Below are 22,959 nucleotides of genomic sequence, written 5' to 3'. Positions count from 1 at the left end.
CAGTGAGGGAAAGCTTGCCTGGAGAGCAAGGTCTTTGTCTGCCTGCGGAAGGATAGCAAAGATGGGACCAGGCTGGCCTCCTGTGGGAGGGAGTTCTAAATTTTGGGAGCAGCAAAAGAAAAGGACCTCTCCCATGTATGCACCACATGCACTTGTGAAGTTGTGTATAAAGAAGTGGTTCTCAAAGTTTTTGGAAGCACACTACCTGCTCGCTTCGGCAGCACATATACTAAAATTGGAACGATACAGAGAAGATTAGCATGGCCCCTGCGCAAGGATGACACTACCTGTTTTATCTTTTGGGGGGGGGAACCTCCCATCTCCTGCCTCTCCAATACCAGAACTTTTTTTTTTTAAAAAAATCAAGGTTTAATTAAAATTTAAAAACTCAAAAGCACACTTTTCCTTCAGAAATTCCAAAATCTAGCAACTATGTATGCCACAGAAATTTATTTAAGTAGGTAATTTTTAAAATGAAAATCTAATAGTCTTGTGCCCTTATCTTGGAGGGGAACACATTTCTCCATTTGGGAACTAGTGATAAAAGATATTGATACCAATCTGTTAACCCAAATCACCCCCAAAAAGAATGTACTTCCCATTTCCCTTTTATATTGAGGAGACAAAGCTGGCATCCTAAAAGAGAACAAACAAAAAATGAGAAGGACGTGATGGGGCAGGGTAAAGAGAGGTGATAACCTTGAAGTGGCAAAGAGGAAAAGCAGACTTTTAAGTAAAGGGAAAATATGAGGGAAAGGATAGAGGAAATATGATGTTAACAGAATTTGGAGAGACAGCAGGAAGGCCTACAAACACATCCCTTGATACATTAATAGAGATGTTCTGAATGCAGAACATAATGTGTGATTATTGCCGGAGGTATGTATAACCCTTAATGGCATTTCCATAACTATTAATAAGAACAGGGAGGGTAAATATGCAAGAGTTACATTGAATATTCATGACTTAGTATTTGACTCCATTTGTGGTGGTGACAGAGGAGATAAATACCCTTCAGTTTACCAGAGGAACCCAATTTGAAATCATGCATTTTCCTTAAAGTGAATTTTAATTACCGAATAGATCAAATGGCATTTTAACGAAAGTGTAAACAAATTTTAGATATGCTTTCCTCTGCATACACATCCTGGCTCCTTAGCATTTGAAGTACAAAATTTGCATCTTGAAAACACAGGCACACACACAAACACAACCTGCTGAAGTGATCATAATGGAGCACAGAAAAGTTATTCTGTAGATCAGAAGTCACAAAACCCCCATGCAGTAGTCCTCAGGTATCTCAGGTATTTGGGGAATTACAGTCCAAAAAAGGAATTTTTCAAAACTCTGCATATCATTTTTTAATATTTATTCTCTGAATATTGTCACTAGATTAATAGTAATATTTATCCCTATACATTTATTTTTTAAGTGCATATAGTAGCTGAGCAACTCCACTCTTCCATTATCTTTCCATTACTCTCTGTACATAGAGACTGATAAATCTGATACTGAGAACATTTCTGCTATCAATGAATTATCTCCATGTGATTCAAAATCTGGAAAATCAGAATCTGCCACTGTGTAGAGAACCTTAATGGATAGTGATAGCTCCAGGCCTGTTGTCCTCAATGATTGACACAATCAAAGATGAAGGGGGTGGAACTAGCATCTTCCTTGCACATTTGTTATTCCTGTCAGAAGAGTAACTATATAAGACCTGTTGTGTAAAGTGGCATGTAAATTATGCAGAACAGTATTTGATACAATCATGGCATTTTAGAATCCACATTCATAAAATGTTTCCAGTAATTAAAGCATAAACTCTCTCATCTACAAAGATATCTGTGGTGCAGAAAAAGTAAGAAATCCAGTGGACATCCTTTTGTAGGTCTATTGCCTTCCTTTGGAGTTAATGGCCAGTCCCACAGTGGGTATTCCTGGACAAGAAATTACTTTGTGAGTTAGGTCTACAAAGATACAAAATAGCACCAGTTACTTAGACAGAAGATGGTGGAAAATATTTACTCCCAAGCAAATTGATCAAGGATTTGCTCCAAACAGAAATAATCCAGGGCCAACTATCTGTCATATATATTTACCAAACACACCACAGATGTTGGCTAGCATAAGATGATGGAAGCAGCAGTAAGAAAGGAAGGAGTACCATTCAGATTCTGGTGAACAGAATTTTCTCTTACATTTAGCCTTCAGCTGTGTTCTTAACATATGGTCCACATGCATTTGGCAACTACAGATGCCTGATGAAATTGCAACACTGTAGAATGAATTCAAGTTGAATTTTTTTGTCTGCTTTTTTAAAAATGTTGAAACTCAACTAAAAATAATATATTAAATAAACACATCAACACGTAAGTACAATGCCAAGGATTAGCTTCCATATACCTTATCATGACCTACTTAGCAATTTGTTATATGTGTATAATGAAAACCTCCATGTACAGAAATTTCCCTAGACTGATATGGAAAAAAGTAGGTAGTCCATGTGAAATTTCTGTCTGATGTGAATAAGGTCAAATTATGCATTAGAGAAAATACCAGCAGCCTTTTTCCCTCTCACCCAGCAGAAATTCTGAGAAGAAAACATGATGAGCAGTCAGATCTGCAAATAAAGCTCGTGTTTACTTCCACTAACCAATCACAAAATGAATTTATCTGAAATACACAATACAGAATTGAATGAAATCATGTGCTTTGATAATTAGCTGTATCTTTACACTTAAGGAAGATCTTTTGCTGATTGTGTGATAACTATGGCAACTGATTCATTGCTTAGCCTGCAGTGCTGTCTGAAAATAGCAAAAACCAAGCTTCTCTTTTCCTTCCTGAGTTAAGTAAATTATTTTTCTTTGCCAGGTGAAATGCAAGGATTGTTCATGATTTAAGGGAAGGCTCATCCTGCAATGATGAGATGTGGTGTCCCCTTCTTTGGACAATTCTTATGAATTCCTTCCATTTCCTAATTTTGGTAATGAATTCCAATGTGTCTTTCCTTCTCTTGTTTTTTTTTTAATTCAAAGGCACTACACAATACCTACATGCTTATCCTTACAAATCAGCTATTGGGTTTTGTCTGTCACCTTCCTTTGTATGCATGCTTATATGGTTCCTTGATAATCATGTCATTTTTCTCCAGATGTACCTAACCATTATTTTGAGTTCACAAAAAAAATCCTGCTGCATCAAGATAAACATCTATCCAGTGCCAGTATCCTCCTTCCCACCATGGCCAACCATCCATTCATTTGGTTGTTGTAGATTTTCCAGGCTGTTTGGCCATGTTCTGGAGGAAAACAGCCCAGAAAACCTACAACAACCATGAGATCCGTGAAAGCCTTCGAGAATACATTCATTCATTTAGTTATTAGATTTACAGCCTGCCTTTCTTTCAGTGAGCTCATGGCAGCATAGATGGCTCTGTATTCTCGAAGGCTTTCATGGCTGAGATCCGATGGTTGTTGTGGGTTTTTCAGGCTCTTGGCCATGTTCTGAAGGCTGTTCTTCCTGACGTTTCACCAGTCTCTGTGGCCGGCATTTTCAGTGAACTCTACCCAGCCACAAGGACCAGGGATCATTGCACAAAAAAGACCAGCTAAAGACACCCATCAACCACAGTGACAGATAATCTCTCCCACTTATCACAACAATACATCCACAACAAAAACACGCTGATCACCCTATCTCCTGAAAAGGACAAAAGCTGTTCCCACAGTTATAAATTCTCAACTATCCAACAAACAGCAACAGAGCATGGACAGAGTTCCTACACTAGTCCTCTGAAGATGCTGGCTGCAGAGACTGGCAAAGTGTCAGGAAGAACAACCTTTGGAACACGGCCAAAGAGCCTGAAAAACCCACAACAACCATAGATGGCTCTCCTTCTTGCCATTGTACCTTCAGAAGAATTCTGTGAGATAAGTCAGGCTGAGAATCTCCGTCTGACTCAAGGTCACCAAGTGGGTATCTTGGCTGAGTGGGCAATTGAGTGAAGCCTATTGTCCTGTCCCACTCTTGCTCCTCAGTGACCATTAGCTGTATATTGTTCCAGTGAGGTCATAACAAAGCATTTTGCTAGCTGTAGCAGAAGGTGACAACCCAAACTTTGTTCTACTCTAAAATTGTAGTTTGTCTTCTAATATCTGCCTGTCATTTCTCACTGCCACTTCTTAGACAGCTGACTCACCCACATTTCTGGCTGAGATGGAGAAACAGGGATTAGTCATTATTATCTCCCACCTTTCTTGGACCACTTAATTTCCCTAATAGAGAACTGTTACAAAATGTTTGCATTAATCAACCAATCTCAAAAGAAACCATAGCAGTACAGATAAGATTAGCCTGTCGGCTCTAACACGGTAGAGGATTGACAGGAATCCCCTCTCAAGTGCAAGGGTGGCATAGCTGAGAAATGAGATTACACATACAGGAGAACCCATAACCTCATCAAAGACAAATTCAAACTGGTGAGAAAGGAATGTGCACACACACACACACACCCCTCCATGTGTGAGAGAATCCAGGACTCTGAACACTGAGATGGCAAGGATAATGGTCAGTATATGTGCAAACACAGAAAGACCATGTCCTGCAGGTGCAATCCCATTTGTCTCCATCAATCAGGGCACATAACTATATGAAAGCAGTTGAGGCTATGGGGCTGTGCCCCTGAGCACCAAAATTTAGAGGGCAGCAAAGTCTGGAGGTTACTCTCTTTTTTTAAGCATAAGGTGTTGTTGTTTTTTTAATGGGGAGCAGCACCACATTCTCTTCCTTTTTCTTAGTGTAGGGTTCCCACCCACATGTTGGGGGAGTAGCCAGGAAATGGTGGTGATGGATCTGGGTGCTAGAATTGCTAGTTAGAGCTGTGCTACCCCCGCATTCTTGGATCTGTGAGAGGACCCTGTGACCTCTCCTATAGTGGTTTTCAGTTTAATTTATGTGGCTTCCAGTGGATACATAGGGACAACTCCAGGTTTGAAGAGACCTCAGGGGAGGAAGTGTCCTCTGGTGTGTCCCCGCCCACATCACTGCCTGTCTGGTGGATTCTAGGAACAGCAATAGTAGAGGGCAGCCATAGAAGTGAATAAATAGCATGCATATGTTGACCTTTTGAAATATCCTTAATATTGCAGAAAAATTGAAATGATGAGGCTTGGTGCTGATTGGGTTGTGGGCCATCGAACGTATTTTTAAGGTGGTGGGGCAGCTGGGGGCCCAGAGAGTCCACTTTATCAAGAGTTTGGAGGAAAGTTTGTTCTTCCTTATTCCACTGCTTTAATTTGATTCATAGAATTTCAGAGTCCCTACTCACCATACCTATAGAGCTAAACTGCTCCTGATATTTTGTTGTTGTTTAGTTGTGTCCAACTCTTTGTGGCCCCATAGACCAGAGCACGCCAGGCCCTCCTGTCTTCCACTGCCTCCCAGAGTTGGGTCAAATTCATGTTGGTAGCTTCGGTGACACTGTCCAACCATCTCATCCTCTGTCGTCCCCTTCTCCTCCTGCCTTAACACTTTCCTAACATCAGCATCTTTTCCAAGGAGTCTTCTCTTCTCATGAGATAGCCAAAGTATTGGAGCTTCAGCTTCAGGATCTGTCCTTCCAGTGTGCACTCTGGGTTGATTTCCTTTATAATGGATAGGTTTTTTTATTTATTTAATTTATACCCCACCTATCTGCTCAGAATGAGGTTTGTTCTCCTTGCAGTCCAGGGGACTCTCAAGAGTCTCCTCCAGCACCACAATTCAAAAGCATCAGTTCTTCAGCGGTCAGCTTTCTTTGTGGTCCAGCTCTCACTTCCGTACATCACTACAGGAAAAAACCATAGCTTTGGTAAGGCGGACCTTTGTCAGCAAGGTGATATCTTTGCTTTTTCAGATGCTATCTAGGTTTGTCATTGCTTTCCTCCCAAGAAGCAGGCATCTTTTAATTTCGGGGCTGCTGTCACCATCTGCAGTGATCACAAAGCCCAAGAAAGTAAAATCTGTCACTACCTCCATATCTTACCCTTCTATTTGCCAGGAGGCGATGGAACCAGTGGCCATGATCTTAGTTTTTTTGATGTGTTCACATAAAATGGGAGCCAGTTTTGAGCACCTTCAGAAACACGTGGAACAACAAGTTCAATGGACTCATTGAAAGAGCCAATGTACAGAACTCAAATATCTATTCCTAGAAAAAAAACTTCCTAACCAATACCATTGATTCGGGGAGGAGGGGACAAGGACATCTGTTAAAATTCAGATAATGTCACTCCCCACACAATTCTTTCTTCAGACCTGAAACAGCTTTTTATCAGGCAAGAATACATAATGAGAAAATTGAGGGAGCAGCAGTCTATTTAGATTTTGTCAACCTACAAAATTCACCTCAGGCCAAAATGACACATCTTCCGCATATGGGATTAGAATATTCTCAAACTGGCATGACCACTAAAAAGCAGATGTTTGAAAATGATGTGTCTGGAGCAAAATTTATACCAGAGAGCTTTCAAAGTAAACAATGAATAAAACACCCCACTCCTCAGATACTTAGACAAAGCAAAACTGTCTGCCTACAGGTGATTGGCACAACTATTAGCTAGCAGAGAGATCAAAACCTGAAAAAGCTAAAGGCATCATGCACATTTGTGCGGCTCCCAAGATTTATCAACCAGTGAATGGGCTATTAGATTCAGTCATAAATACAGACTTTTATCTCCAACATATAGTATATGGCTAGAGTAAACAAGCAATATCTACATATTGGTTTAATAAATCATCTGAGCAGCACATAATGCAATTATCAGTGTAGCACACATTTAAAATGCTCTTGAAGCCACTCTGCTGTTTCTGATGCATTGACAAAAATGCAAAAGAAGGGAAATTGCATGAGTGCAAGTGCATCATTACAAGGAATTTGTCAGTTTTCCATTTTAGCATGACTTCATGCTCACGCAGTCTAGTTTCAAGCTCTCACTTTCATGGACATTCAGCCCATTCCTTTAGAATTAGAAATGTTCCTCAGGTACAAGGATGTGTTACTGGAGCCCAAGGTGAAGATAATCTACACTCTTGTATTTCCAATCACCATGTATGTGTGTGAAAGCCGGACAGTAAAGAAAGCTGACAGGAAAAAAAAATCATTTTTTTGAAATGCAGTGCTGGAGGACAGCCTTGTAGATACCATGGACTGCCAGAAAGATGAAAAAACCTGGGTCCTAGATCAAATCAAGCCTGAAAGATCTCTGGAAGCAAAAACACTGAAGCTGAGGCTGTGGCCAAGTCATGAGAAGGCAAGATTCTCTGGAAAAGACAATAATGCTGGTAAGGATGGAAGATAGCAGGAAAAGAGGAAGACCAAATATGAAATGCCCCAACTCCCTAAAGGAAAACATGGGCTTTAGTTTACAAGAGCTGAGCAGGGCAGTTGAGGACAGGACATTTTGGAAATCATTCATTTTTAGGCTCGTCATAGGTCAGAGCTAACATGATGGGACATAACAACAGATGCAAAAACTTTCTTTCTGTCGCACACACATACAACAAATTACTTTGATCAAAGTAATTGTTTAGCTCAGCTTTCAGTATTGGGGGACTTTCAGTATTGGGGGACGCCTTATACAAACTTCAAAAAGGTACAATCACTTGTGCAAACAAGCGTTGCCCGACTGGATTCTGGACACAAGTTGCTTTTAATGAATTGTTGCTAAGTTATGGTCCACGTTGAACACAGTTCTAAATCTCTCGGTCTCAATGTTTCACTTCTCCATTAGATGACATTCTATACAGCTATATAATATTATGTAAAAGATCTGTAATCTGCTAGCATATTAGAACAGCAACTATACGGTTAGAACCATCAGTCTGCCTAGGTGAAAAAGGCAGCAATCAATTGTTTCTTTGAATCTTTAACAAGACATACTTTATCTCCTCTTTCATTTGGAAATCTTCTAACCACAGGGAGAGGCATTACTTTGAAATCCTTTTCAAATGTTTGTTTGACAGTGATTTTCCATCTGACTGATAATAATCCTTAACTTTAGCAGTCAGGAGTTTCATTTTGACACCCTGTGCGATTTTGACTGCAGGTCATCCATAATGATTGCAAGTAAGGGAGGGCGAAAAGTCATGTAAGATGCTTTTAACTATTATTTACACTCTCAGATGTATGTGTTTTGGTATGAACTACAGATGAGCTTGGTCTCAGGCTGTAATACCAGGCTTTTCATGAGAAAGAAACCTATTATTAGGGCTTTGATCATTCAATCACACTACCTAGCTTCAAAATGAGATTACTTCCAAAGCTCTTCGAGTAGGTCCAGCTCCTTTACTATCACTGTTTTAAAACAGTGCTTTTTATATAAAAAGAAGCAAGAGGAGTGAAATCAAAGGGAACTTTCCAAATTGTTCCAGACTGAAGGGTTAGGGGAACACTGACTGTGTCTACAGTTTAAATTAGAAAGCAGTTTTCCTGACTGGCTACAGCCAAGTTATATTATACCACGACAGGCTAAGATATTAGCTGGAATAGATTTCTGAATCATGAGTATTACATTGCCTCTTTCAACAATTCGGAGCCCATCTTAAATAATGATGTGGTTACTACCAAAAATGTTACACACTTCCTCCTTCAAAGTGACTTCCTATGACTGCTGCAGCATTTAGAAATGCTTGCCAAGTAGGGCCAACTTCCTGTGGTATGCTTCAACTGGATCCTGCCAATTTGTCCAGTAAACCTTTCCCTTCCTGTATCACACACACACCCTTGCAATACTTTAAAACTTGGAACATGTTTTAAAACAATGGCCAGCTGCATGGCAAGTAGAAGAAATGTCTGATTCCACTGAAAGGTAGGATTCCATTATCCTTTTCTTCTTCCATCGCCTCCTCTTCCTTGACCCACTGCCCTGTGTCCTGCTCCTTACTGCCTTCTCCTTCACATTTTATATCCTCATGATCTCCCTCTTCACTTTTAGAGCCTTCAGAGCCTGACTCTGATCCCGGCACCTGACCTTTTTCAGAAGGTTCCACACTCTCTGGGCCTTCTGAGCAAGATTCTTCAGCCATCTTCTCCTCTTCCACCTCAATTGGTGATTCTAGTGGGATTGGGCACTTTGAAGTTGGTAGCACAGTCATCTCTCAGATACAGAGTTATCCTAGGGAAGTCACCACGGGACAGTTGGAGTGGAATGCACGGAGGATGGCCTGACACTAGGGCCTCCCATCTCAGGTTCCAAGGATCCGCAGAGATACCTTTCTATCTGGGCAAGCCCTTGGGGTCCTTGGGATAGAGGGCCCTTTGATGCCTCCAAATCACCACCACTAGTTTCAGTCCTAGCCCTAGAAATAACCACCCAGTGCTGATGAGTTCCAGGCATTATAGACTCCCCACAATTCCCAAAGACACAAAAAGCTTCCGCAAGCCAAAGAGGATCCTTAGGTAGCCTAAAGAGGAGCAATAGAAGACATTAAAGTAAAGCTACATAATCAGTTTTACTTGTGCAGAGTGATTTGAACAGGATTGCACCCAATAAGTTTCTTCTAGAATGTAACTTCTTGAGCTCTGATTATTATCCAAAACAAATTTGCTTAAGCAGGCACTGATTAGCAATCACTTCCTGAGATCTTGAAATACTGTCTGAGGGAAGAGAATTAATTACAATTGTTTGAGGGAAGGGAATTAATTACAAGTATTTGGTTGTTTGTCACTAGTTACATTCAAGCTCTGGAACAGCTGCATAATTCACATCCATGCCATAATATGTGATCTTGGTAACAGACCTTATGTATGACACAGGTTTCCTGCACATACAAAAAGGTCAGATACATATGTATAGGATACCTAAAGGCTAGGACCAAAGATAGCAGAGACAATTGAGTTGTCTCCTTCACCCATTCAGAGCAGCATCTGAAACTTTCTTATACCACAAAATCTGTTTTAAAGTAAAATATCCTGAAAAGTAAGAGAAGTTAATCAGAGGGAAAAGTTTAAAAAATCCAACCAAGACACTGATGGGATTTAGTTGTATTTAGCCCACCATAGAGATGAGAATTAACTAAACATATGTTTAATTTGTATTTGAGTAGTCCCATGAGCCATGAGGAAAGATCTCACTTGCACAAAATCAACCATCTGTTGAAGAGTTTAGCTGGACAAGATTCTTCTCCATCTTGGAGAAAATGTGGCTGATGTATTTTGACAATCCTACATATGCATGCCAGATTTATCCCTCTACTTTGTTCAATAATAATCAAAATCATTGGCATTTAAATATGCATTACTTGCCAAAGGGGATCTGAACCATAAAATCCTTTGCTCAACAGTGTCTCTGAGAAATTAGAATATGATTAAGACATTCATAGGATTCAATTGCACTTATTCTGTGCACACAGGTGTTCAAATCAATCTGAACAAAATATTATTTCATAAGCCTGTACTATCCAGTCCATCTGAACTTAAAGACAAGTTGAACTTGAACAAAATAAGAGTTGATGCCCCAGAGGTGTATCTTTTTTGAACAGCTGACTCCAGTATTCAAATAGTTATGTGTAGAGAACTGAAAATGAGCTTTGTCATTTGGAAATGAAACACAGATTATGAAATAAAAAATCCTAAATTCATGGGTGCAGTCTTAAATATACATGTTTCCCTCTTCTAGTTTTGACTTTTGTGTTACAGCTATCCAAAGAAAACCCTTTTGGCTTGTTTTCTCTTTTGCCTTCTTGAGTGCCAAAAAACACTTCCCATTTTGGTAAATTCAGCTCTGACATTTGTATCATTTCGACACTGCTCTTCTCCCCCTCAGCTATCATTTGCTTACATTTCAATTCAACCCAATTGACTGTGGCAAATCATATGGTTTTACTCATGACATCATGACACTATGTCTACATTGATGATGTCATGGATCAGCATGAAAAAAGAAAACCATAATTGTATGAGTCGCCACAGGACATTGGATAAAATAGCAGGGGAGCAAATGACAAAACAACAGTACATTAATTTCTCAAATGCAGATTGAGGGAAGTGTCTCTCTTTATCTCTTCAAGGTGTCCTATTTGGTGATACTGTACTACATGAGGTTCTTGTTGAGTATTCTCATGAACAGCATCAATATGAATGAGAAGAAAACCAAGCTGAATGGCATGGAAGCAATGTGAATATGTATAACAAAAATATCATATCTTAGGTCACCATTATTATTTTGTTATATACTTAGTTGTGATGAATACATTAGTTCCAAAATGGATATTCAAAGAAGAATAACGTAAGTTTGAATATGATGTATTGTAGCACCACCCTATACAGTAATTAATTCAACTGGTATCCAGTTTTCTCTCCTACATCCAGTCTCCCTAATTATCTTTTAGATGCTAAGTGCCTAGGGGCACATGTTTATAGTTCATTAATCTGTTTTGTGAAGAAAGTAGCTTTGCTTATCTAAGCACAATCAACCATTTTCTTGTTTTTCTCAGCACACCCCTACAATGTTTTTCTTGTTTTAAGAAGATATTTTTAAGCTGATGGTATCTGAAAATCAGGAATTGCTGTCTTCCTGTCTTTCCTTTTCATTGATGTTATCTTGTTTTTTATTTAATGGATATTCTATTCCACCCTTCAGGGTTTTTTTTCTGTTCAGAGTTTAGATGTTAATAGCAATACCCACCTATAAAGATAAGAGCAGTTAAGAAATTGATGAAGAACTACCTGTCCTGACACAGAAGTGGACACAAGGTTGGAGCCCCCAGCCATTGAGAGTACCCAGAGGGGCAAGCAAGTTGAGAAGATCAGACCCACCATGGAGTGGGGGTACCACCAGGAAGACAGAATGAGGTTGACTGTGTCATAGCAGACCTAGCCAACAGTTGTTAGAGCTGCCTCTCATCAATGCTGCAATGCCTGCGGCAGGTGAGTTGTGTTACAGCTATCCAAAGAAAATACACACAACACACCTAGAAGGGATATGCCCTTGGGGGGATGTTAGTCTGCTAGCGTCATCTCAGATGTCAGCTAGTTTAATGTCTGGCAGCATAGGGTAGGGTTCATCCGCATTGGGAGTGCCTGTACCTTCTCCACAATGGTACTTCCCTAGTCAAATGCCAGGGTTTGTCAAAGGATTGTGGAGATTTAGTCACCAGATATAACTCTGTACGTAGGAATGTCCTTCCATACGGGGATCAATCCCTGAGGTTGGGTGACCACCTTGTCCCAGCTACAATAGAGAAGATTTGGAAAGGCAAATATGTGGATGTATTCAAAGTTCTGAACAGAAAAATGGAAGAAAACAAAGGGACCAAGGAGAAGGAGAAGGAGAAGGAGAAAGAGAGATTTAGGAAGAAAAAAACATAGAGATGTTGGGAGTAATGGCTCCCAGGTTTTTATATATATATATGCAGGGACAATAGTCAAGGCATACCCATCAAGGGCCTTCACCTTAATACATGGACTTGATATACAGGGCCTATGTAGACTTCCTGGGGCATGCATGGTTGCTCTATTATGAGGGGTTCTGTATGAGGATGGTGATACACCCCAAAATGCATTGGGACATGCATCAAGTTTGGTTTTAGGATCCTTTTGCAGGGTGTTAGGGTGGATGCTTCAGCAAGCAATTTGGAATCAATAAGGGGTATGGAAGATGCAGTTAGAGAAAAGATTTTTAAAAAATGGTGGAAGGGTGGGTGGCTAACCCTTTTTCAGAGCCACCTGTACTGAATTTATGAGTCTCCCCATTGGGAGTGGCTCCTAAAAAGACCCCAGGTGAGTTTTGCCTTATCCATCATTTGTCTTACCAAGCTGGGGAATCAGTTAATGACAAGATCCCCCAGGAGTTATGCATGGCTGTGGAGTTCGCACCTCATGCCCCTTGCTTGACCAGGACTCAGAGATGGAAAAACCTTGTATTTCTGGAAAAATCCCAGAGAAAATACTACAGGACAGGCTTTAAGGGACTGAAATTTTGTGAATGCTGTTTAGTCTGGATCTTTCTCCCTAGCCTGTGTGGGACTCTGATAATAAAATCTTGCTTTCGGAGAAGGAGGAATAAGCTTTTGGAAGAAAGAAACAGACTATGAACTATCAATGTGATGACACAATCAGCTAGATTGAGGAGCTGGGAAAGCCAGGATGGGAGTTTGATGAATGGGACTTTGATAACAGAATCTTGCTGGGTTTTAGAAGGAAGAATAAAACTTTGGAAGCAAGAAAACGGACTGTGAATCATCACATCCAAAAATCTGGAATAACTTCCCTTTTAAAACTCAGCTGATTCTGACGCTGCTATCACATCAACATTAGGTTTCAGTACCAGCCAGCTTAGAATACTGTATTTCATTGGAGGCAAGAGAAACATGTCTGAATTACAGCAAGTTTTTGTCTTTCCAGAAGTAGAGACTAGCTGTTGCTTCTTTGTCCTCGTTTCTTTTGCAAGTGTCATCAGACTCATGCACAGAGCTTGAAAAAGTTACTTTTCCTCAAAAAAAAAAATCCTCTACTCTGCAGCCAACTTGGTTGAAGGACTGATGTCTTGTAGCCCAGACATGTACTGATACTGAGTTTGGAGCAGTGGACAAAGTGGTGGACTAGGACTTAGGAGGCCTGGGTTTAAATACCTACTCAGCCATGGAAACCAATTGGGAGTGTGAAACTGGTAAAACCACTCCTTAAATATTTCACTTACCTTGAAAGCCCTATTAGGGTCACTGTAATTTGGTTACGACTTGATGCCACACAATAGCAAAAGTTCAGACAAATAACATTTCCAAGCTCTTGACACTAAACTGAACGACATATCACATTTAGCTTAAGTTTTTGAGTTCACTATTTCCTGCCCATTCTCTATTTTTTGCACCATCTAGTCTGACAAAGAGTTATGCACAACTTGAAAGACTCCATATATCTGTGGCATTTTGGTTGGTCTTTATAAAGATACAAAACAGTGGAGTGTGTATGTCTGTGCAAAACAACTAAATTGATAAAAGTTCTACAATTTATTTTACACTCTCCTCAAGTCAAAAATATCCATCAGTTCTAGTTCTAAAATGTACTATAAAATATATTATAAAAACGGGGAAAATTTAACGTCTGTTTCCATCGGAATGATTAACTAGGCCCTGTGTGAAAATGAAGGCCAGGAAAGGCATAGCATAGCAGTTAACAGCTATGCAGAGGAAATGAGGTTCTGATTTGGTCATAATTTACAGGAAACTTCTGACCCAAAGGTCATTATTGCCATTATAACTTGTGAAAATATGAATAATAAGGAAAGTGCAAATGCCATTCTAGGTGTTGAAAAATCTGCGAATTAGATGGGGTGTTGCCATGGGTATGTTGCTCTGTTTATAACACATTCATAAATGTGAAGTTTTGAGTTGGCCTTTGCTCCAGTCAAATATTAAAGACTACATGAAAAGAAAAAAGGTGGGAGGATTTGGGATTTTATTATTAATACTGTTAAACACTGTAAATAAATAATTAAGAGTCCATGGGAGATAATCTTGTTCCTCCATTGGTTAATTCAAAACTAATTTTTCACTGAAAACAAATGAATATTTGTGTAGGCTAGATCCAGTGGCTTACATGTTTCAACCCTTCTTATGGTAGTGGGGCTATGGTGCTCCACAAGAAGCAGTGAACTTTCATTTCCCAAATGGGGGAAATAGGGGGAGAGAAAAAGAGAAGGAAAAGAAAATTGGGGGTTCAGCCCATTGTTTTTAGACTTCAAGCAAAGCTTCTGAGCTAACCCTTTGTGGCATTCTCTAAAAAAGCTGGAAAAACATTGAATTGCCCTGGCTTTAGCAGGCGTGCTCCAGTAGTAAGGGCAAGATGTCCAAAGTCAACATCAGTAAGCATTTAGCCAGACAGCAGACAGATTATACAAGGAGTTATCTGAAGTCAGCATCAAGAATCTCAGCCAAGGTCAAGACAAACAAGATCCTACTGAATTTTCATGCAATTTGTGTGCATGGAATCCAAAATTCAGACTAACAGTGCGGGAACAAATATCAGCAAACACAACAGGAGTCCAGGAGTCCCAGGACGATATGGCCTTGGGCTGGGCAGACCATAGAGCCTCAGAATGATACTTTTTTGCCCCACCCAAATTTCAGCTGAAATCTTTTAGGGGTTTCTGCAAGGACTCCTGTAGTTTAGCACCTTTTCTAGGAATTAATTGATAAGGTGCTAGCCTGATCCAACAGCCAGCACACATCTGGTAGCTTGTTAATTAACTACAATCAACAACAGCAACTTCTATGATTTCTCTTGAATGTACATAAATGTCTAGCAGAAATTTGGCCAGTACTTATACTATTTACAACCTATTTTATTTTCTTCTGTTCTATTAAAAAAGAAAATATACCTTAGGACCTAAAACTACATACATACAAGGGACTACCTGAAGTGTTTGAAGAAATGTATGCTACAAAAAATTAAGCTGCTTTAATATATATTAAACAAAAAGCTAAGCAGGTGAATGGCTCACTATTATTACCAAAGGCCCAATTAATCACTGATTACAAGGAAATAGAACATAACATGGTCTAAATATTTAAAGTCTGTAGTTGGGATCATGTGCTTTTGGTAGTTAGATAAAAGAGACAACTGAGCTTTGGAGTATTTGCTTGGTGGACAGAAGGAATTTATTCTTGTATCAATATAGAATTAACAAAATATGGCTTTTCCCAGGAACTGAGAGAACAAGGAGCATGCAGAAGTGAAGTGAACTGGAGAAACATGCATGTGAGAAGAAGGGAATGAATCTTAAGCTGAGAAAGTGGCCACGTATAACACAAGACAGAAAGATTGTGAGGAGCAGCTCATAACCTCTGGGTGTTTCAGTGCAATCCTATACCTGTTGACTTAATTAAATACTGTATAATAAATTTCAGCTGGGCTTACTCCTAAGTAGACATGTAAGGGATTTCAGCTTTATTATGTGAGCATGAAGCAGAGGAAGCAACCAGGATGTTAAAAAGTTATGGTTTATGCTTAGGGCCTCTGCTGTTCCAAGTAAAATACCTGACTCCAGTATTCAGCTTAGTTTTACTGAAAAATATTATTTCCAACTTTTTTTTTCCATTATTAACTTTACATTGCATGTAGAGTATTCCTTTAGGGTGTATTTTATTAACAAAAGTTATGCACACACTTCCAGGATATCATATATATGGAGGAGCAGGATAAATTCCTTCAGTCAAGGGGTGAGGGTTTTGTTTTTTGTTTTTTTGTATTATTCATGCGAAGAAAATGTCTGTTCTCTCTTTAATTCAGGACAGTATCCAGTTCTGTTAGTAACCCCAAGAATCAGAAGCTTCATTCATGGTGAAAAAGTATTCCTTAGTGACTCTATCTATAAAGAGGTGTGCCTTTTCAGTATAATGAAATGTTCTTTGTTTCCAACAGAAACACTCTTCCCCTGCAGAAGTTTGTATTAAATGGCACAGAAGAAAATGAGCACGGGTTGCATCCAGAGGTTGGAAATGCAATTTTTGAAATACAGTTCCCAAAGTCCCCCAGCCAGCATAGCAAGATACCTTCCTGTGCTTAAGCTAAAATTACTTCATCACAGAGGGACAGTTAAGCTAAAATTATGCACTACAGAAAGAGTGAAAGGCTGTTACCAACAGGCAGTGTTGAACTGCTTCATCCTTCCCATTCCACAATGTGCAACACAACTAGCCTCATGTCCATAAAAGATTTGTATATGTACTATATGCTTTTGTGTTATGTGATCATGGAAGATGATCACACAAGTGTTCCCCACACACCAGCAGACTCACCATTGTTTCCCCAGTCTCACATTGCTTGCAAGATTGATTAAACAACTGTTTGCATGATCAGGTGATCCCTAGAGCAGAACACAGCTCACACAACTTCGCTTAGCATGCACTTACATGAGTTATTTACCCTGTGGTTTGTGTAGGATTTGGCATGGCTAAACTCAAAAGAGAAAATGGTGGAAACACCACCTAAAGCTAAGTACAAGGAAGCCCAGTCTTTTTAACTGGGTACTGTCAATTTTTGTTCAGTCAGCAAGGGGTGGTTTAGTTTATTCTGATTGGGCTGGCATCACTTTTCGGTACTTTCTAGTGTGTGTGATTGCCTGTCCTGGGACAGTCAAGGGGGTGTGGGTTACACTATTATAGCAGTTCCCCTTAACTAAGTGTCTTTCCTCCTCTAAGTAATTTTTTCCATGTTTATTATACTTGTCAAAGTTGTATTAAGTAAGTGCTATGTTAAATAAGTCTATTATTTGGCTGGCATTGCTCCTCCAGACGTACATTGAACGGTGCTAGAAAAGAATGAACAAAATAAGCTAACAACACAAAATCTATTTCATGTACACCTACCCCCTAGACAACAGCTAAAATCAAAGAAAAAGTTTCTCCATGCATCTCCAGCTCTAAATGTTAAAGCAGAAAATGCTAAGTTAAACCCATGGAGAGCAAAACAACACATCTTGCTGAGTAGATGAACGCTGAAGAGCGTCTCCTACCAAGAGAAGACTCTAGCTGGACCATATGGAAGTCACTTAATAGACTATGAAATAAAGTAGGAAGATAAGCAAACAAAATGAGCTGCAGGAAAAATTTTCTGTGGAGAAATTCAATCAATGAAGCACTTAACGTGCATGCAATTTATACCCCACCACGTGTACAAAAGAAGATCTAGCAAATAACCATGATAATGCTATTGAAATAGCCCACTTCTGGTCAAAAATAGTCTAAGTATCATAACATTTTGATTTGTTTTAATGTTACCTATATTTCATATGAATCCTTCATTTTAAATTTTGCAATGCTCTGATACAAATAAAGAACTATGTTACTTCAGAAATAATTTATTTTTAAAGGATGGAGAGAAGGGGAGGTCTTGGTGAAAACTGATAATCTAAGCAAATATGTCTCTTTTATTCACTGCATTTTCCTCTTACAGATTTGTGCCTCTCTCTGTCCATGGGCAAGCATGCACATTCATATGCCATCTTAATCTTTGAGCCAAAGAATAAAAAAAGAAAAGGGAAGGGTGGAACCAAAAAAGAGAGGCATCGCCTATTGGAATCCCTTCCATGATCCCCTCAGCAAATGTTTATTTTATGCTCTGCATAAAATTGGGAATTATTATAGGAAGTGGAGCAGCGGAAATGGGAAACATTACTGTTTTGGACTAAAACTCATAGAATCCCTTAGCAGTCATGTTAGCTGTGTGGCTCTGGCAAAGGGAGCACACAAAACTAATGTGTTCCATCTCAGGAAGTTAGTGACCTTGTATATCCATATTAGGCTGTAACAGAAATGAAATTGAGTTTTGCTTAGAAACCATTGGAAGAAGGGGGAAAGAAACATCTCTTCATCTGCTTCAGATTGTTACTTGCATACTATTGTTCACTTCAAGGAATTGCCTTAGGAAGCAAATCTTTCCAAGTCTATTTAGTGAGTAGAGCCTGAGGATCAGATTTCAAATCTTATAAAAAGTTCTTCAACTGTTCAGGAATTCATAATGTCTGTGTAGGTAAATTAATATACGTTATGGTTTGAAACACAGATGAAATCCCTCTGGTGTTGCTTCATCCTTCTTAAGAAGCTTTCTTACGAACTACAGTAGTAACTATTTTGGAGCCTATGACAATAGTGTTACATAACAGCACTGATGTTACCTGTCTGTCATGGGTTTGGAGGGAAAGTTCCATCCTATGGGGAGTGGAAGGCGGGACATCAGGAGGAGGGGCTGTACTGTATAAATATGTGATGCCTGTGTGGTGAAGAGGAGATGCTGAGACAGACTGTGAGACACTGGGTTGGGACGAAGCAGCAGCTGGGGAAGAAGAAGCTGTTGTGGGAGTCTGGGTGTCTGACAGGGTACTACTGTGTGTCAGAGTACCAGCCTGAAAGGTTCAGGGGTCTGTTGGTTAGCCAGAACTGATGGGTTCAGGGTCTGTGCTTTAAGTTAAAGGTTCTAGGTGAACCAAACTGTATGCTTGTGTGTGTGAGAATAAGCCACGTTACTTTATTTTATTCACCTGATTGTTTTATTTACCCTGTTTGTATTTAAAATAAACCTTATTCTTTTATTGTTTAAAAATCCATCCCTGGTCTGTGTGACTTATTATAGGGAATGGTTGGTGGCAGCTTAGTAACTGTGTGATAGATCCCAGTAGGTCTGGGTTTGTCACATTGATTGGTGTCCAGCGTGTGGGATACGACTGGTCCAGTTGTCCAGTGGTCCAGCAAAGCCTTGGCAGGTGTGCCCAGAGCAAGGGGGGTCTAGTCAGGGACAGTCTGAGGCGCGTAGGTAATCTTCTAGGTGTACCTCACGGGGAGGTGCACTAGTAGAAGAACGTGCCAACTGGGGAGACTTAGATTTAGGTGCTCTGAGGCAGCCTAGTTTTGGCGGGAAAAAGCTGAGGAAAAACTGCGTAGCAACAGCGAGCTAGCTTGCCAGCTGAGAGGCCCAGCAGAGGGGGGTAGGCTCTGACTCGATACTGTTGCAAATTTAGTGCTGAAGAACAGCAGCAATCTCTAGGGAGAGCTGGTTCTGAGGCAAGAAGGAAAAAAAGTGGTCGTTTTATTTTGAGGCTTGACTTTTAAAGCAGCCTGTTCTGAGGGGGGGGTTATGCCCTTGACTCGAAGCCAAGTAGCAGAAATGGGTGAAGTGAAAGACCCCCAGGTGGACCAAGGTTCTGAGGATGAATTTGGCTCAGTGCAGGGTGACAGCACAGGAGAACAAAACCCAGAACTTAGGAAAATGATCATAGCCCAACAGCATGAACTGAGGATGAGGCAATTTGAAATAGAGAGAATGGAAAGTGAGGCCAGAGAAAGAGCTGAAATCAGTCAGGTAGAGGCAGATGCCAGGAAAAGGGAAATGGCCATGAGGATAGAAGAGATGGAACTGAAACACAGAATTAGAATGGCACAATTAGAATTAACATTCCTCAATAAGAGAAACAACAATTTATCAGTTGAAGAAATTGCGGAAAGAGAAAAGTATGAGGCTCAGGCCAGACAAAGTGAGCAAGATCTTGAAAAATATAATCAGCAAAAAGACATTAAATTAAAAGAAATCAGAGATAAGACTGAAGAAGAAGTAAAAGAGATAAAAGCTAGGGCTGAGGAAGAAATTTTACAGATCAGGGCTGAGTTTGAGGCTAAGCAAAAGGAGCTGGAAAAGAAACCAAAAGAAGGCACACAGGTTAAGGCACAACCTCAAAACCTGAATTATTCTGAACAAAACATGAGGGAAACATGGGACCCTAAGTACTCCAAAGGGTTAGTTCAGAGCCTGCCAAAAATGGGCGGCCATTTTGTTGATAAACCTTCTGGGCAGAGCCAGTCCAGGAACCAGATTTTGGAGGGAAAACCAAACCCAGAGGAGAAAGACTCCAAGTACAGCAGAAAATGTTATTTCTGTGAGGGAAAGGGCCATCTAATCTCAGGGTGTGAGAAATGGAAGCAGATAAAAGGAAATGTGCCTCATGATTCTAGTGGAACCAAGCCAAAAGCTGTGTTCTGTGTCCAGAAAGAGCAAAGCTCATTGTCACAGAGGGAGCCTGTTGCCATGACTACTCAGTCTGGAACAGCTACCTATGCTGATCAGGCTGAGGAAAATGGTCCTCTTCTGGAGGTAAAGCGCTGCTTGCTGATAAAAACAGATTCTCAGTTGTTTGAGACAGCAGGGGTGGACGTAGGAATACTTGACCGTCAGTATAGGGGACTGCGGGACACTTGTTCCCAGGTAACCCTGTGCCATCCAGATATCATCCCTAGGGAGTTTATAATCCCAAATGAGAGCATGAAGGTGGCAGGGATTGAGGGGCAGATAATCTCTCTGCCAGTAGCAGAGGTACCTGTCAACTTTCAAGGCTGGAGGGGAGATTGGCGGATAGCGATTTCATCGACTCTGCCAGCAGCCGTGCTCGTGGGAAATGACCTGGCTGAACATGTGAAACGGGTGCTAGTGATTACACGCTCACAAGCCACCACAGGGACAGTTCAGGGGGGTAATGATGAGCCAGAGACGGAAGCAGGTGGGGGGAGTTCAGAAGCTGTGGTGGAAACCTTAACCACAGACAGCAGATTTGGACAGGAGCAAAAGGCAGACGCCACTCTCCAAAAGTGTTTTGAACAGGTGACTGACGCCCAGCTAACACCTGAAACCCCAGTGAGATTTCTGGAGAAAAAGGGGATTTTATATAGAGAAACCCTGAGAAATATCTCAAAAGGGGGAGATGGGATCAGAAGTCAGCTGGTGGTACCTGAAAAGTATCGCCCCATGATCTTACAGAGAGGTCACTCTGACATGTTTGCTGCACACTTAGGGGTGAACAAAACACAGCAGAGAATCACACAGAATTTCTACTGGCCTGACATAGGGAAGCAGATCAGGGAGTTCTGTAAACAATGTGATGTGTGTCAAAGGCAGGGGAATAACCGCGACAGGACCAAAGCAAAGTTGTGCCCTTTGCCTGTGATTGACACTCCGTTCAAATGCATAGGGGTGGATATAGTGGGACCTTTGCCCAAGGCCACAAAGAGGGGGAACAGGTTCATCCTAACAATTGTGGACCATGCCACAAGGTATCCTGAAGCCATACCCTTGACTAACATTGAGACTAACACAGTGGCCGATGCTTTGGTGGGGTATATGTCCAGGATGGGATTTGCCTCAGAGATAATCACAGATTTGGGCGCATCGTTCACATCAAAGCTCATGAAACGCTTATGGCAAATCTGTGGAATTAAGCACAAGGAAACCACTGCCTATCATCCGGAAAGTAATGGGTTAACTGAGAAGTTCAATGGGACGCTAATGCGCATGATTAGGGCTTACTTGGCAGAGAATCCAAACAATTGGGACCAGAAGCTGCAATCCCTTTTGTTTGCTTATCGATCAGTGCCACAAGCCAGTACCGGGTTCAGTCCATTCGAACTTTTATTTGGGAGAAGGGTGAAAGGGCCCCTTGATTTGATCAAACAAAATTGGGAGCAGATCACCCAGGATGACCCACAAGACGTTGTGACATACATAGACACCTTGATGAATGACCTAAGGAGAAATCTAGAGCTGGCAGCAGAAAACCTGCAAGCTCAGAAGGTCAGACAGAAAACATGGTATGACCACAAAGCTAGAGAGAGGCACTTTGACCCAGGGGAGGAAGTGCTTTGGCTTAGGCCCTGCAGAGAGAATAAACTGCAGCTCAAATGGGCAGGACCATATAGGGTCATTTCCAAGATGTCAGACCTGAACTACCTAATAGAGCAGGAGGAGAACCAAGCAAGGAGGGTGGTTCATGTGAATGCCCTAAAACCCTACTACAGAGGGGAACAGAGGGTTTTATTCGCGATAAAAGCAGCTGAGAGTGAGGAAGCTGAATTACCCTTCTGGGAGGGTAGAGGGGAAGTAAAATACAACCCAGAGGAGGTAAAGATCAGTCCTGCACTCACCCAAGACCAGCAGCAAGAACTAAAAATGCTGCTTAGTAAATATCAGCAGGTGTTTTCCAACAAGCCGGGGATAGTGAAGGGAGTGATGCATCGGATCCACACAGGGGATGCACCCCCGCAGGCAGTATCCCCATACCGAGTAACGGGACCCTATAGGGACAAGGTGCGGAAGGAGCTGGACGAAATGCTGAGGGAGAACATAATCGTCCCCTCTGCTAGTCCTTGGTCCTCTCCGATAGTCCTTGTGGACAAGCCTGATGGGAGCATTAGGTTTTGTGTTGATTACAGGAAATTAAACCGTGTAACCACTCCTGATGCCTACCCAATGCCCAGGCTAGACAACCTGATGGAAACCATAGGGGGTTGTCGGTTCATCTCATCACTGGACCTGGTAAAGGGATATTGGCAATTAAGAATTGATCCCAGGGATCAAGAAAAGACTGCCTTTTGCAGCCCTTTTGGTCTCTATGAGTTTCGAGTCCTGAGCTTTGGTCTCAGAAATGCACCAGCCAC

The 22,959-nt window shown here is 40.9% G+C and overlaps 1 pseudogene; it reads left to right on the top strand.

Annotated features, from left to right (window-relative positions):
- The first annotated feature begins 205 nt into the window (after positions 1-205).
- On the top strand, positions 206-302 carry LOC140707919 (U6 spliceosomal RNA; annotated as a pseudogene).
- The last annotated feature ends 22,657 nt before the right edge of the window (positions 303-22,959 follow it).

This window comes from Pogona vitticeps, chromosome 5 (assembly GCF_051106095.1).
Source record: "Pogona vitticeps strain Pit_001003342236 chromosome 5, PviZW2.1, whole genome shotgun sequence".
Classification (NCBI taxonomy): domain Eukaryota; kingdom Metazoa; phylum Chordata; class Lepidosauria; order Squamata; family Agamidae; genus Pogona; species Pogona vitticeps.
Note: the sequence above shows the minus strand (reverse complement) of the source record. Positions and strands in the feature narration are given on the sequence as shown.